General features: G+C 36.6%; 1 long non-coding RNA gene across 1 annotated transcript; it reads right to left on the bottom strand.

Annotated features, from left to right (window-relative positions):
• Window positions 1–1,100: 1,100 nt before the first annotated feature.
• Window positions 1,101–3,667, bottom strand: LOC129749489 (uncharacterized). The gene is made up of 7 exons (XR_008738061.1): window positions 3,605–3,667; window positions 3,253–3,540; window positions 2,163–3,112; window positions 1,990–2,109; window positions 1,627–1,723; window positions 1,308–1,517; window positions 1,101–1,239 (listed from the first exon to the last, which is right to left on the bottom strand). It is a non-coding gene; the product is annotated as an uncharacterized LOC129749489 (long non-coding RNA).
• Window positions 3,668–17,879: the final 14,212 nt, after the last annotated feature.

The following is a 17,879-nucleotide window of genomic DNA, read 5'->3' as shown; positions in this document are numbered from 1 at the left end:
TGAAATCCGCGTAATATTTTTTTAACACAAAAATGTTTTGTCCCTTGTTTTTTTCCCTTCGCATCATAGTAACCCTAGTGCCAAAAATTCATTTCGAAGAAGTCCCATCTACACAGCAAAAATTAATTGCTGTAAAATTACGGCAAATATCCTGTAACAAAAAGGAGCAGGACATTTACCGTAATTTTACAGGTCGGAAAAAAATCACATGACACTTATTTTTACGTGAGCAGATTTTTTACAGGCTGCTTTGAAATTACAGGCCTGTAAAATGTAATACCGTTTTGATGCCTAGGTTCGATTTTTGTTGGAAAATTATTTAAATTTCGAATACAATTATTTTGCAAAAATAAAAGAAAATAATGAGATCCAATAATTTTATTCAACGTAATGATTACACAGCCATAACATACACTCTTCCTAACTTTTTCACAGTTCACTGCTAGAAAAATCCATGTAACATTACATGGTCAAGCATGGGTAGAAGGAATCGGGCGATTATATGTTTAAGTACAAGTAACTTCATGTAATAATTTGGCTTATTTCATGTAAATCTCCGATTTTTGCAACATAACGACTTGAAAAGAATCTTGTTTCTACAAATAATTATACAATATTAATCATGTAAATATCCGTATGTCCGTACAGTAGAATTTCATTTAAAACCAAAAATATCTACAATATGAATAACAATAATAAGCATTATTTCTTAACATTAACTTATAAATTTGCACACTATAAATAGTTTCTCTATAAATCTTATATATAAAAATTGAAGCATTTTCTTTGTGATAACATCACGTATGAATGGTCGGTCGTAATGAAGTGAAATTTGGTATCCGAGGGTTTTTCGGGTACGAGATGGTTTGTATAATAGTTTCAAGAATCTCACTTTTTATGGAAGGGGAGCTCCAAAATAAAATCATCTAGCAACGGGATAAAACTCGAACAACTTGAAGACGATTTTCATGAAAACAGATTCACGAGCACGAAAAGTTATTGAACTGTAAACATTTTCCAACGATTTATTCAGTAACGGGTAAAACGAAGTTTACCGGGTCAGCTAGTTCTCTATAAAGTTTACAAAAAAATTTAAACTTAGTCACAAATCAGTCGTGTATATAGTGTTTTCTTTTGTATTCAACACTATTTATCCATCAGCAATCGTTTCGAAATCAACCGCTCAGCCCGGGGCTACTTGCTTGAATGTTGCTTTTTGGGAGGCTCCTCGACCGAAACCTGTCAATAATGTATTTGTTTATAAAATTTAGGAGAGAAAGTATAAAATTTATCGCTGTCTTACCAACCTTCATTCGGGTTTCGATTTCAGTGCAATCCATCTCATCTCCAATCCGTTAATGTCAAATCCGTTAATGTCAATCCTCAAATCCTAAAACGGGTCGATTTTGGCCTTGGACGTAGAACGATGAATTATAGCGTAGAAGAAACTCCCAGAGGAAATGTTGTCCTGTAACATTCGTCCACGTCAACAGATAGGAAGTATTCCGCAACGGAAACTGTGTTTGTAAGAAAATTCAAAGAAGTACGTTTTAGATGAAAGGTTGATGAGATAAATGTCAATGTCCAAATAATTACATAAATTTAAACGATTCAAACGGAGCTTACCAGACAGAGAATTCGATGACTTCGGATTGTACACCAGCAGCCGGAAGTCGTGCCTAAGGGCCTCATTCTTGTTTTTTAACGGCTTATTTCGTGTTGGCTGGAAGAAAAAAATCAAAATAAATAACTTTTTATTCATAATAATCCGAAAAAGTTAAAAACATTCTTCGTTGGTGCTTTTAGAAGTTACAAAAATGCTATGTATTATGACTTCAGGCGTTTATAGCCTGTTTTAGCATAATATATTTCAAATGTGTGTTGTTAAAACAAAAATTTAGGAAACAATAAATCATTTTCTCTGGTAGGAAAAAAATGGAATCATCGAACAAGAGTCTAACAAGTACTTTTAACTGGTTTGATACGTACCATTGCTGTTAGTATATGCACCACTTCGTTCAACTCAGCAATCTAAGCAAAGTAATGTAACGAAAATATGCTGCCTTCGTCAAAATTTGAATGAACGTCCTTCCAGTGATTTTAGGTTTACTGCAAAGATTTATATTTTATTTTAATTTTAGTCATCAAAATTGATTTCTTACCAGATACATTTACAAGTTGTTTTATTAAGGCATTTTACTTATAAAGTTTTTAAGTGCCGGGAGTATTTTTCCTAACTTTGGGTTAGTAAGAGGGGGGCCGTAATCGTCGCGGCTACTCAACTGTTAATTAAAATTTTATTATAGGAAAGGAAAGGGGATTAACTGGGGTCACTTCCAAGAACAGTTTCCGTTAGGGTCCGGTGGTGGCTTCCTGTAGCTGTGGTTTCGATAGCTACCTCAGGGTTTTCGATTTCCTGGCCAGCCTTCTTTGAGGTGTTGTAGGACCCGTCGGATGAAAGTTTGTTCTAATAAATAGACGAAACGAGCATTAGATAGAGTACAGACAGAGGGGAAGAGGACTAAACGACCAAGTCAGACATTTTAAGATATTTGTATATAGGGTACAAATATTCAAGATCTAAGTTTGCCAAGATGTCTCGAATTGGAACACCAGGTAGTTTACATCGGGCCCTAATGGTATCCAGTAGCCAACCCCTCGATCGATCAAACCGTTCACACGTCCACACAACATGATCAATGTCATGGTAGCCATCCCCACAAACACAAACATTGCTTGTAACTAGTTGTATACGAAACAAATGCGCGTCAAGCCGGCAGTGATTTTGATGTTAAAATGCTTAAACCATGCCTTCGTCGGAACCTTAGGGATAATCGTATGGAGCCAACGTCCCTTTGTGCCATTATCCCAGCTAGACTGCCAAGCGTTAATCGCTAAAGTGCGAGGTATTGAAAAATATTCATTGTAAGTTATTATCCTCTCAAAAATTTCTTACCAGATACGTAATCCAAAAAAGGGAAGCGCTTCGTCACTTTCGGATAATTTTAGATTATCGAGCCCATTGAAAATTCGATTAAATTCTGCCCTCGTAATTTAATACGGTTATCTTAATTCCTTGGCAATTCCTTGGGACCTTATTAGTCGCTGCAGTCTGGAAGTAAAAAATGACATTATAAGCATGTTTCAATAACTACTTAAGACTTAATAACTACTAAGGCATTTTGAACTAGGTAGAACTCAATAGCAGTTGAAAGAAAATTTAATATTTCATTAGAATCTTCTTTTTCTTACCTTTGATTATTAATTGGACCGCTGCTCTATTTCATTCCTTGGAAGCCTGTTTTCGTCAAGAAATTCAGGCTAATGGCTTTCAGTTTATAATCAGCGCCCAGCGGTGTTTTACCGAGGGGTATATAACTCCTCTGAGCGCTGCAGCAAATGCATCTCAAAATTGTGTCATGTGATGTTTCTTTTCAATCTCTTCACGGCAACGGTATTTCAATGAAATAAATTGGCTCGAAACTGCTGCCCAACCGCCATCAGTTGGAAGGTGGTGCACATCGATTTCGGTGGCAGGAACTAACAAACGGAATAGAATGAAGAAGTTTGTTTCCTGATATAAACAATTATCCAAAGAACTTACCCTTGGTACCGCATTCTGTTTCGCCTAGTCGACGCTTATCAGAATCTGCTTCTGGTGCTTCTGGAACAGGAACAGTCACTGACACAAAACCATCGAAAAACGGAAACCTTCTCCGATGCGGAAGCGCTGTACCTGATGGATGTTGCTGCAGATTGTCAAGAAAATACACCGACCTTGCCGCCACGGCGTCGTACAAAGATTTTTCAAGCGGAGCAACCGCGCTTCGAACCCTAAACAAAAGAAAATTAAAAACAAAAACAAGTCCTCGCGCGTGCTGGTTTTGACTGTTTAGCTAACTGGGATGCCAAATGCACTTAAATTTTCTAATGTGCAATTGAAAATTGTTGAACACCGTATAAATTTATGACACGTAATTTGTTTTGAACCTGTAAAATTACTGCCAATGTCATGCTCCTTTTTGTTACAGGACATTTACTGTAATTCTAAATGTCTGTTTATTTATTTTAAGATGAATTCATTTAAAATTACGTTAATTATGAATTACAGGTTGTATTTTTTTACAGGCAATCATTTTCCATGACACGTAATAGTCATTATTTTTTTCTGTGTAGTATCCTTCGCTTTGCTTAGAGAAAAGATAAAAAAAAGGCTGTCCGGTGCTTAATTTTCCCTGGGACGCCTCGCTGAAGCTGCTCAACTCTTCGCGAAACCCCAAATAAATTTAATTTTTCTCTTCACCAAAAATTGTCCTATTTACCCCTATACAGTCAAGTCGGGATAAGTGGTCGCCATCGCAGTAGGCACAAACACGGTGCTAAACTTTTTTTCTACTTTTTTACTAGAAAACCAGTATTAGTGGCCAAACACCAACAACAGGAAGGAAAGGTTTCGCTGACTGACTGGCTATACAAAGCAGCCTTTTCCGTTGCGTCCAACTTTCTTATCCTGAAGGACATTCGGTTGTCTCATCTTTTCACCCACCACCCACAACCCACCCACGACAATTCTTCCAGCCTCCGAGTCCGTGGAGTAATCTAAGCAAGACCGAAAAATAACGACCAGGCTAAAAAGTTAAAATTTTCTACCCTTCCCCATCTGATGAGTGGATCCGGGTTGATTTTATTTCTCTCCTTTGCTTAGAACACAACACAGTGGGAAGAAAACTGTAAAAGTTGGTAAGAATGACGAGGAAAATTTTTCAATAGTATTTAACATTGCCGTGGAATCCTTCAACATTTGACTCCCATCATCAAAAATACTGATCCAATAAGGATATCTTGCTAGAAACTTAACCTTCTAAAATGTATAACTAAAAGGCAAACGTTAACCCACTGTTCCAACCAAGTACGCGACCCATGCTTTCGTAGGAGGCCTCAGGCAGTTAATGGCACCGGGTGCGCGTCAGGGAAAGGGGAGGGCAGGCAGGTCCAACCCAGTGAAGCGAACTGGAACACGATTTTCATTTAAATTTTAGAGTGATTTTTCTTATTCTCCACGTCCGTCGTCATCGTCGTCGTGCTATGTACCAACCCAACTCTACCGCATCAACCCTGAAATTGTCCCTCGCCCTTTTCGCCTCCCGACTTTCGATTAATTCCGCCACCTTTCCTTCGTCCGCTGCTCTAACCTGATGCTCATCCCCCACCCCCACCCACCACAGTAGGCCAGGAAACGACGCCGCCACCGCCGCCGTCTTCGGGATGAAACAACAACCCCTTATGTACTCGCACATTTTTGCCAGGAAGAGCAACGAAGGAGACCGCGAGTTTTGTTCTTATGACTCTGCTGCTGCTGCCCTAGCAGGTCTTCCGCGGAGGCCTACTTTGACTTTGACTTCTTCTTCCAGTACACTTGTTCTAGCGATTTACTTTTTTTTTATTTTCCAGTCTCGCGCACAGCCTTAATTTATGTTGAGATACATTAAAAATCTAATAAAAATGAAACGCGATAAGACGAATTAACGAACGAGGAACCGAGGAGGGTGTTGGGGAGAATTTGTTCTGGGCTGGAACAACTACAACAGCCAGTCGGTCGCAGCAAAAGTTGTGTTTCGCTTTATTTCTAAAAGATCAACCCCGGCTGCCGCGGAACGACACGACGATTGCATCCTTTTCGGGAGTCGCGTAATTTTCGGTAATTTTAAATTTTATATATCTACCTTTTCGGAATTACCTTGTCTTCCTTGGGCCCGGTGTCTATGTAAAATTGTCCGGGTACATAGAATGACGATGTGAACTTCCCTATCGTTCTCGCGAAGGGATGTTTATCCCTAATTTGAATTTTTAATGTCTCTGACGGGACGGTGGAATGATTGAGCAACAACTGCTCCGTGAGCAATTCAAAAAAATCTTTAAAATTGTTATTTGTTTATACCAACCTGTATCAAAATTAACTATCCACCTAAAAAACTTCGATTCAAATGCCTTCTGACAGAGTTGTTCTCAACCTTGTCCCCTTATTCCTAATCTTCGCAGTTTCATTCTTCCTTAAGTTGACCTCGATAACTAAGGATTTCATTCTTAAATACGGAATTACATGCATTTAATCATTACATATGTACATATATAAGAGTGTCCCAAATAAGTGAACTTTGAGAAATCATACGCACGTCAGGCTTAAATTGATTCTAGACCTAACACAAGGTCCCATGCAAAATTTGGGCCTAGGATCTGGCCACAGGAAAGAGTCGCGTAACGAGCCAGAAGTTTGTATGGAATTTTGAGACATTTTGTTCTGAAAAAAACATGAAAAGCAGTGTTCGTTCTTTACCAAACGATTTCATTTGAATATTGATTCATAGACAGACAAGTTTACATATTAAACTACATTACTAAACATACTAATCCTAGGAAATAAGCGAATGGTTCAAACAGAAATTCCAAATCAGAATTCTATGTAAGAAACAAAGTTTGAATGAACATTCAGACCACTACAAGCTTTGTACGGAAATTTCAAATTTATACATTTTTACACCTTCCATAACTTTTTTGATTGTGTTTACTGCCAAAAATAGCAATAATAATTTTGGAGGCGATTCATTCATCCGTGAATTAGCGCAATGAGTTCCCTTAAGTTTGATGCATTTGGTTTCATTTGATGAACTTTTAAAACAACTAAAGGCGGTTGTTTTGAATGAAGTAATTTAAAGGTGGTTCATAAAGTTTAGAGATATGAAAATTATTTTCTAACGGTGTTAAGATAGAGACCTACATTGTTCTACATTATTGTAAAACATAATAATTCATGAAACTTTGTCGAAAACATCAAACATCTATCTCTTGAATTAGAAGATTTGTTAGGGTGATCCTACAAAAAAAAACCGTTTTTTCGATATATTTCGATGTATTATAGAAAGTTTATTTATTACTAGCTAAACCGGATTGCTACACCTGGCAAAACTAATGACATTTTTGGAAATAGCTTTTTTTGTGTTAAATTTGCCTCCAGTTGCTCGGTAAGTTCTCAAGTTATGCAAAAAAATTGTAATCAACTCGCCTCCCCCTATCTTATCCCTCCATCGGAAGGAGGTAGAGGTCTTAAGTGTCAATGGGATCATTTCTCGTACTCAAATAATTCCATTTATTAATTTAGCTGTCCAGTTATGCGACCTTTTTTTTTTTTGGAATTCCGTGAGATGAATCAAATTACCAAAGAATTATATTTTGTGCCTTCCCAGTTTTTTTTTCATTTGCTCAATTAGATCTATTGCCAACAATTGCATTCGAGCTTCTCTAACCTCTTCCCACGCCCCAGTGAAAAGAGAAATGGGTTTCACTTAAATGATTATAGTAAAATATTGTGTACTCAAATACCCTCCAATGCCAAATTTGGTGATGATGATGGTCAATTTTAAATTATCAATTAGAAAGAGAGAGTGGACTCAAAAATACTCCCATGCTAAATAAGGGTACCCCTTTTGTGTGTTTGTGATCGTTTAAAAAAAAAGTGTAATAAATTTTATGAAAGCTTGTTTGACAAAAAGATGCATGCTATCAATATTCCAAAAAATCGAAAAGCCGGGTTATTTTGTTTACAAAATTTAAAAAAAAATCGAAAATAAACAAATTAAATTCCAATATGTTTTAGCTCTTTTAACTGTTAATTTTTTTTATTTTTTTCGAAATTTTAACAAAATACATATATCTTTATTTTTCGCATTCGAGTTGGTCAGTAAAATCTAAGGGAGAGAGGGGGAGTTGCTCGAGACAATAGAAGAATTAATTCCCCAGTGGAAGGAAAGAGGGGTCTCAACGCGTCATAGAAACATTTCTTCTGTCTAAATTCCTTTCTATGTCAAATTTGGTTAAATGTGCTTGATACGTTCTTGACCTAACAATTGTATTGGAGCCCCCTCCTTATAAAGCCTTATTATATTCAAAACCATCTTATAACTATATAGGATAGATATGTGCCAAATTCGATCGAAATATCTTGAAAATGGTTCGAGTTCTGAAACTTTTTATATGAATTGTATACGGGACCCCTCTCGCCTTTTTTGAGCTGAAAGAAGAAGATTTCCAATAAAATTTATCAACTTAATATATGATAAACTAGCTGACCCGGTGTGCTTTGCTACCCCTTTCAAAATCAAATAATATTTTCAGATTTTTTTCAAATTTTCATTGTTTTGTTGGCATCATTTTAAGTCAAACAATAACATAATTCATAAGCAACCGCTTAAAAATGAGAGCTGCAGCAGAAGTTTCGGATTGCAACACAAAAACTAATATTTTGAATCTTGATCTATAAATTTGGGTTAAAGATCTGATAATTTTCATCTGTTTCTTTAAGCTTTGCCCTAAAAAAGGAGGATCACAAATTAATCGAACGCAGACAATCTTGTTTTTGTTCACCCCCTGTTGAATGGAGGTCGTGATCTTTATAATACCAATTTTTTTTCGTTTCCAAAAATCCTATTATATCAAATATAGTTTCATTGGTTGATAATTTTTAAAGCTTTAGAACAAAATTTCTATGGAACCCCCTACTTTCTTCCCCTCTCTACACTGTAAAGCGTAAGGGTCTATAACAATCGTAGAAACATATCTCGTAACCAAGTACCTTTCCATGCCATATTTATTCCATTTGTTGGCTTCGTTAGCATAAATTGAGAACTTATGCTAACAAAATTGTATTGGGCTCACCTCCCTCCTCCTATGTACCTACTCACTGAAAGGAGGATGGTGTGTCTGATAATCATAGAATCATACCAAAATGATTTTCCATGTTCAGTTTTGTCCATTTCAAGGATTTTGTAAAAAAAAAGTTAAATGTAAGCTTTCCTCTTCCCTTACTTTATTCCCAATTCTATCATCCCACTGCAAGAAAGGAATTGTTTGACATAAAAAAATTTCTCGTATTGAAATACCATCCCATGCCAAATTTGGATTTATTTGCTTTGTAAATTTTTGAGTTATGAATAAACTTGAAAGGAAGTAGCATCTCCCTTCCGTTCTCCCCATTGATTTTAGGGGTGAGAACTTAATATTCATAAAAGTATATTTTGTACTCAAATTCTTCTTGATACCAAATTTTATCTCATTTGCTCAATTAATTCTCGAGTTATGCATAAAAATTGTATGGAAGCCCTCATTTCCCCCTTTATATCTTTCCGCTAAAAAAACGTGGGGCTTCAATTGATAACAGAAACATTTCTCGTATCCAAATACCCTCACATGCCAAATATGGCTCAATTTCCTCGACCAGCTCTTCAGTTAGACTGAAAATTGTAAGGGAGACCCATTTTCCCCCTTTTCATCCACCTTTTTGAAGGAGTAAGGAATACCAAATATTCATAGAAGCCTTTCTCGTTTGGTTCCATTTGCTGTTGTAGTTCTTGAGTTATGCAATAAAAATTGTATGAAACTTCCCTCCCTCTTTCCTTTCTCCCCGCTGGAAGAAGTAAGAGGTCTCAAACAATCATTAGAACATGTCACGTTCCCAAATATCCGCCCATGCCAAATTTAATTCCATTGGCTTGATTAGTTTTTGAGTTATGTAAAAAATAAAAAAGAGGGTCCCTCCCCATTTATACCTCCCTACTGGAAAGAGGGAGGGGTCTCAAATCATCATAGAAAGATTTTCGTATCCAAATATCTTCCCATGCCAAATTTTGTTCCATTTGCTTTATTAATTTTTGAGTTACGTAAAAAAATATGAAAGAGGCCCCTCCCCCTTTCAATTGCAAAGAGGGAGGGGTCTCAAATAATCATTGAAATATTTTCCGTATCAAAATACCTTCCTATGCCAAATTTGGTTCCAATATCTTGATTAGTTTTCGAGGTATATGATAAATTGTAAGGTAGCCTCCCTCCCCCCTTCCTATCACCCCACTGAGAGGAGGGAGGGGTACTTTATATTCATTGAAATATTCCCCGTTCCCAAATACCACCCCATGCCAAATTTCATACCATTTGCTTGATTATTTCTCGAGTTATGCAAAAAATTGTCTTTTGTTTGAAAGGTCCCTCCCCCCCTTCCTGTTTGGGGGAGGGGTCCCAAACCATAATAGGAACCTTCCCCGGCCTCCAACACCCCCACCTGTCAAGTTTCACGTAAATCGGTTCAGTAGTTTCTGAGTCTATAGGGAACAGACAGAAAGACAGACAGACAGACAGAAATTCATTTTTATATATATAGATTAGCCACCAAAACAATAAATCATCTTAACGGGTATAAATTTGGATTTGTATCAAACCTAATGGAAATCGCTTTAAAATGGTTTGAGTTGTGTCATACTTTAGTTAAATTTAGTATGCTTTTTAATATACAGGGTGACAAAAAAGTCCGGTCACACAGGAAAATCTCAATATTTCAAAGAATAAGAAGACAATCTGAATCTGGCTTTCATACCTTTATTCAGTAACTCATAAAGATACTTTACAGGCGATATCTCGGAATTACACCACCTTTCTCTGATCGAACCAGCTTTAGACGTTTCGGAAAGTCGTCGCAAGCGGCGCGCACGTGCTCCATCGGCATGTCGTCCCAAATTTTCGAGATAACTCGCTTGAATGGCTCCAAATTTCACATTTTATAGTCGTTCGACATTATGTATCCCCACACGAAATAATCCAGTGGATTCAGATCCGGAGACGACGGAGGTCATTCATTCTTCGAAATGAAATCGGTCAAGTTTTCCTCACACCACGCCTGAACAACCTTTGCGGTGTGAGATGAGGCGCCATCTTGCTGGAAGCAGTAATAATCGTCTTTAAACAATAGTTCAGCTTGAGGCAGACCATTTTTCTTCAAAACCATGTCCAGGTAGTACGCTGAGTTGATTTTGACCCCTTTATTGATAAAAATAAGAGGCAGTCTCTCTTGCAAATGGCTCCCTGAACCATCACTGACGTCTTATTTTGGAACCGGGAAACGATCAGCTTGTCCGCAGGAGCTTGCTGGAGGCTCACACTCCAAACTCGATCATTTTGGCGATTGACTGTTTGCTTCAAAACGAACAGCTTCTCGTCCGAAAAAATAATCTCGTAGTCTGCGTGCCAACCGAGCAACTCCAGCGACCGTTGGTACCTCTTGTCCTTTGTAGCTTTGGTAACCCCATGAACCCCCTGCTTTTTGTCCGGTGTAAGTTTAAATCCTTGCGCAGAAGCAGGCGGATTGATTCTCGATTCTTTTTAAGGTTCCTGGCCAGCTTTCGTGCAGATTGGGCGGGATTCCGGCGAATCCGGTCTTGTATAATCTTTTTCAGCCTTGGAGTTCTTACAGACCTTGGTCGTCCAGATCGTGGCTTGTCCTCGGTGCCTCCGGTCTCTATGTACCGATTTATGGTCCGGTACACGAGTTTCCGGTTGATTCCGAGCGGTTTTAGGTGTTTGAATATGTGTCCGGGTTTGTACCCTTTCACATATTCAGCGATAACAGCTGCTCTTAACTCTGCATTGGCTCACAACTCAATGCAAACAAACTGCACAGAAACGAAACTCTGCTACTTTGGGCAGCAAAGTTGGCCCTTTCATTTAACATATAGATGGCACCAGAGAGATGCAACGTGTAGGCTACAGGCGACCCCAAAAAAGTGTGACCGGACTTTTTTGTCACCCTGTAGATATATATACCTCTCTAGATAAAATTAGAATATTACAGAAAATTATATAATTATATAGAAAGCAGTTGGTTTTTTCTTTTTTTTTGTAAATCGAATAATTTTCGAGTTACTATATGTTGTTTCGGAAAATTACTCCGTACTCCATACTTAGTGTGCTTTGGGTTGTTTTAGACGGATTTTGTGGATTTATGTTTAGTGTGTGGGTAAACTTTATCAGTCAATTGACGTAGACAATGCAGTAGTACAGTAAACGCCACTTCGGCAAGATGTTCAAAACGAAGATAGTGTCCAGTTTGCTTCTCGCCCAAAAATATCCCAAGCAAACTGCGGCAGGTGAAGGATACCATCTAGCGACTGTTTACCGCGAGAAACATTATATCCTTGATAGACCATGTCCACGGAAGCCGAGTAATGGAAGGCCAGAGTCTGCACGCATGGTAAAATTGGTAGGGAAACTGGGGCTAAGATGCCCACGTTAAGAAGAATCTTTTATAATTCGTAATTGAAGAATGCAATCCAGTAGTTTCGACAATAATTTTGCAAAGGGGATTGTTCTTCACCAGAAATATATAAACAGGAAAACCTAATCTAATAAAATACGATTGATAATTCCATCATTAGATAATTGTTGAAGACAGGGCCGTAGGAAGAACCGACTCATGGGGGGGGTTTTGGTGACTGATTTTTACCAATGATTTTTTGATCAACAATGCACGAATACAAACAAATTTTAAATATATTATGTCTGTAACATAATTAATCATTTTGAAGTACTTTTACATTAATAGGTTTTGTATAAAATCGTGACATTAGAAAATTGGTCCCTAAGCAAAAAGGTGAACTTAATTCGCTTTCATAGATGGTTAAAATCTTTGAATTTGTTTACGAGTCTGGTAGGACATACTTAATTGATATGAGCATAAAATAAGTTTTTAGGAGAGCCTTCCATTTTCAAAAAAAGCTTATACTCAAATCAAACAAGCCCAATCTTAAAACTTTTTTACAAATTCAAAGATTTTAAACTTCAATGAAAATAAATCTTTAAAAAAAATGAAAGATAAAAAATATCAGATTTTTGGATCAAATTTGCTTGGGGAAAACTTCAATCAAATTAATGATTTTAGTTTGCAATTTGGCTTTAAAAAAACTTGAATATAAACACATTGCTGACCAAAGAGATATCGCGTTTTTTTGCATGCTGCTAATATGCTCCAATAAAATGGAAAATTCAAATGTTGGGAATCGAATAATGAAAACCTCATTCTTAAAAATTTAACATGTTAATCGAATAAATTAAATTAGCAGTTTTTTGTCTATTGGTTTCTGAAATATTAAATACCGAATTTTGGTGTTCCTTATGTGTTAATAATGTTAAACAATAAACCGATAAAATATAGAACTTTGTGCAGGTTTTTGTTTTTATGAAGATCAAGTTCATGTTTCTTTAACAGCAAATATTTTTCATAAAGAATAAATTCTCTAATAAAAATCCTGTTGATGATTTTTTTTCAAAATAAAATTTGTATTTTTCGCTTAAAACAAAAAAGTGAAATTCTACATTTTATTTGTGATTTTCAGCTGAATTGTGTTTAAATCTAATTTTGATTAAAAGTTTTAAATCTGGAAATTGAATTGACAAGCAAACTTAAGTTCATGATCTCATGAATTCCTCAACCTTTTATGTTGATTATAAAATGTATTAAGATACTAAAACTTTTTCTGAATTTGAATCTAAATTCTAAATCTGATTTCTGAATTTGTTCAAAAATTGCGCTTTGAGTCTGTATCTGAATTTCCATACGATTTCTGAAATGCACAAAAAATACAATTTCCGAATTTTATACCAGATCAGAATTTTATGGCCAAGTTTTTGAGCCCTAATTCATGAATCTATTAATTAAATTCTGTTGTTCAGGTTTGATCTAAATTCACTATTTCAATTGTTTATTTAAATCTGTATTTTGAATCTGAATTAAAATATGAATTTCAAATGATCTGTATCTAAGTTTTCAGTTTTGGGTTAGCATATCGAAGCTTTAAATGTTTTATTTTGTGTAGAATTAAGTTTAAGAACTTCGAATTTGAATATAAAACAATTTTTTCAATTTTTCATATTCGGAATTGAATATGATCTTGAAAAACATGATTCAAATTTGATATGAAATGCAAAAGAAAATTTGAACCAGGACTTCAAAGCAGCTTTTTATTTCAAATTTCTTATGATTATTCGAACTGAAAATCAAGAATCCTGAACTGGAAACATAATCCGAAATTTCGAAATATGAATACAATTTTGGTGATGGGAGTTATGGAATCAAAACCCCCGAAATAGGTTTTATTTAATTTAAAATTTAATACTCAGACCTGAATTTCTATTAACATATGAGAAAATTTTGAAAAAGTGTAGCAGAATTTTGAACTTGGGATGGGTTTTTGAGGTTTGGGCATAAGTTTTTAGTCTAGATTGTTACTCTTGATTAACCTTACCCTTTTATCATAATTTGGTTCTGAATTTAAAATTTTGAGTGTAGAGTATAATACCTTGTTTGCTTTTTTGGATCTTCATGGGGGGGGTTTAACCCCCAAAACCCCCCCCGTTCCTACGGCCATGGTTGAAGAGCATCGTCAATGGCGAGCTTCCCGCAGCGTAGCTGTATATCGCAAGATGAACTCTTTTAGCGAGCTTCCTCTTCCAATCTTGATCCCCGGCAGAAGTCGGTGTCTAGCTTGGCTCTGGCGTCGGTAATGTGGTGAGGCTGGCAACAGACCGTTTCCCGAACAACCTTCTCCAAAGTGCCAGAATGCCCTTCCAGCAGTTGGATGATCAACTGTATCCCAGCTAGGCTCCTGGCTAAGCCATTCGACCTCTGCGCTAGCTGACCAACCCTGGCTTCAGATCCCGTGAGACCTCCTCTCAGCCGTCGGAGCTAATAACCGCAGCGTAGCTCGTGACTCGTGATAGCACCGAGAGTAACCTGATCCCGCCTTCCCAGCCTCGATGTCCAGTATCACCTTGGCTCGTCTCTGCGCTCGCTGGCTCCTCTAGCTGGTAGCTGGAAAACATGCTATCCGCAAGTTTTGAGAGTACTCCTCTCAATATAAATCTTTTCCACTTCCGGGAGCATCTGGACGCATAACCTATTGAAATGAGAAATTCAACGCAGGTTTCAGTTTTTTTAAGGATTTTCATCCTTTTAGGATGATTCATTCTTAAAAGGTTCCAGTTATTTGCTATCTAAGTAAGGTCCTTTCAAGGCTACACTCTACGGATTGTTAATTTGTCAATACGCGAATTGCCAATCGTAATACCATTGGTAACAGAACGAATTGAAGCACTGCGACTTGAGCGCTCGAAGCGATTTCTGTCTGTCTGTCTGATGACGAAGCAGCTGGTCGTCGTGTTCTCGAATTATGCGGTGTTCAAATCATGTTCGTATCGGTATCTCTCACCCCTGGAGCCTAAAGATGTTCCAGAGAGCCTACATGAAAATTTTAAAGAACCAGTTGCTTGCGTGGATTCAGGCAAACTGTGGTGAACCCGAGAATGTTATTTTAAATATGAATTTTTTGCCGAAGGAGTTTTGGCCTCTGAGCAGTCCAGATTTGAACCCCCTGGACTATTTGATAGGGTCGTATGTTCAAGCGAGGGTCTGTGGATCGCCTCACCCAAGTGTCGATTTTCTGAACGCTCTGAAACTTCCGAGGCTTATATCGTGGAGTTACGCTTCTGATTCAGATCTCGCCTGGAGAGTTTAGTTTAGAACAAAAGTGGGCACACCGAGTAGTTGTCTCTTAATAAGTTTATATATGTACATGCCTGAATGAATGAAATGGCTTTTAAATCATTTTACCATCAAGAAAAGTGTTTTTGACAAAATAAAATACAAAATATTCTTGAATACATTTTTTTTTTCAAAACGGTAAAACGTTAAACGTTGTCTACAAAAAAAAAGTTTTGGAAATTTTACGATCAATCAAGGTTTTTCAATGTTCTTGAAAAACATACATATACAGTCCCCCCACAATCATTAGTCACTTAACGTATCATTTCACCACAAAATGTTCGTTCATTCGGGTGTTAGTAAACCAAACATCAAGCTTTGCATGAATTTCAGTCATTAAATATTCCCTCTTTGATTTCAAACATGATTTCGTTTCCAATTTTGTTGAAAAATAAAATAATTTACCGAAACAATCAACGTTTTTTAAAACCACAATTATGGGTCAAAATTGAAGCTTGTAACAATTATTAGTCATATTGCCCACAATTATTATCAGTCACATAGAAGTCCATGGCAACACCCGAATATCAACATGAAAATCAACAAGTTTCTGGAAAACATTCAGGGGCATTCTTTGCTAGTATACGTTCAAGGGGCAATTGGGTTGAGCTAGCAACCAAGAAATGTTTTGTTTTGCTTGCGAGAAAGTGACCCGTGATTGTGTGGAACTTGGTGGATTCTGTAACAATTATGGGTCACTTTTATTTTGCTAAATATCATTGAATTTTCGCATTTCATTCGCTCAGTTTTATTTGAAAAATGTATACTCTTCTTTTGTGCTTATATGGGACCAATTCATTTGGTTGGAATCTTTGAAATACCCGCATAAGGGGCTTAACGGTTTAAGATGTCAACCTTATAACATTGGAATTTTATGCAATAGTTTCACAGCTTATAGTTCACCTTTGATAAAAAGTATTCAAACAGCAATTTTACTGTTATCAAACGCACAAATAATATTTTTAATGCATTTTGATGATATTGTCGATTAACTAAAAATAATAATATGAAATAATTTCTTTTGGTTTAGTAGATATCAGCAGTTCTAATGATCGGTGACTAATAATTGTGTGTGACCCATGATTGTGGGGGGACTGTATCATAAATTTATTTCGGTGCTGGGAACACCGAAACCGCTTAGGCGTGAAATTTTCTATAAAGGCCACGAAATGGCTTAAAAGTGAAAAGAAGTGAGGTACATTTTAGATTAAACACCTGATTTATAAACCCAATTCCAAATAGGTTTTATAAAATAACAAAAACTAAATCCATTCGACATTGAAACTCAAAAAGACAAACTGAAGCTCAGCATTCAATTGAAATAGCTGGCAAGTTAAGTTGAAATTCAATTCAGAAAACAGTTTGTTATAATATAAATAATTTTTACAAACTTGTATAGTCTTTGAGAGTGTAGCAATAGAGAATATTTTCATTATTGTGTTAAATGTTACCGAAAACGAGAAAAGAAATGACAAAACGATCAGTTTTCTACAACAGCCTGCAGCAGAATATCAAGGACAGTTCGAACATAAACACTTTCAAGAAACTGGCAATACAACACGTTAAACAGGCCATTTGAAATAATGACTAATGCTAAAAAGGATCATGCTTGTGATGAAGATCTGACGAAATACCAGATATAAAATTTTACGATGATGGACTTACGCGGGAGTTAGACAAACAAGTCGAATAGAATTTGATAAAATAATGCAAACAAAATTATCCATAGGATAAACTGACCCTCCCACTTCTAAAGAAGCGTATGAGGTGGAGGGAGGACCCAATTGGGCCTGTGGGACCATGACAAAAAAATATATATGAGAAAGTATGCAAAAAAGGAAACTCGAAACTGCTTTTCTTTCAACGGCTTTGCAAATCCCAACACTAGTCTTAATAAATCACAGAAATCTCCTGCATCCAATGAAAAATGTTTGGAACACGACATTCTTTACCTCAGAATTCGCTGGGCAAAATTATTCAAATCTAGTATCTCTTAGCTACTCAGAGCATCTGTATTCGTGGTCTATTCTTAGGTCTAATTTATACAAGAATTGAACCCAAGTAATTAGATCCGATCCAATGAAAAAACTAGCAACTGCACTCGTGTTCAATTAACTGTCAAACGGTTTAGAACTGCGTCAAATTGGATCCAAATCTCGTCAGTTTTGGATCAATCCTTATACCAGCTCTAAAAAAAGTTGAGTTGAAACTGGTATGATGGATCACCAGTGCGATTGCTCGGGTCGGAATTGGGGTCTAAACCGACTGTTTGGACCAAGGATACAGGTGCTTTCACAATGTTGTGTTTAGTTTTGCAAAACATAGTTTCATCGTTAACTTCATAACATTTGGGGTGCGCTACTTAGTGTAGCATTATCGCGGCAAGGGAAAAATGAGAATTCTCGTATTCGTTCCGCAATTTGTTAATATTTTCAATCCTATAACATTTTTCTTTCGAAGTTAAAAT

The sequence above is a fragment of the Uranotaenia lowii genome, chromosome 2 (assembly GCF_029784155.1).
Source record: "Uranotaenia lowii strain MFRU-FL chromosome 2, ASM2978415v1, whole genome shotgun sequence".
Lineage (NCBI taxonomy): Eukaryota > Metazoa > Arthropoda > Insecta > Diptera > Culicidae > Uranotaenia > Uranotaenia lowii.
The sequence above is the reverse complement of the archived record's forward strand: the minus strand, read 5'-3'. Positions and strand labels throughout refer to the sequence as shown.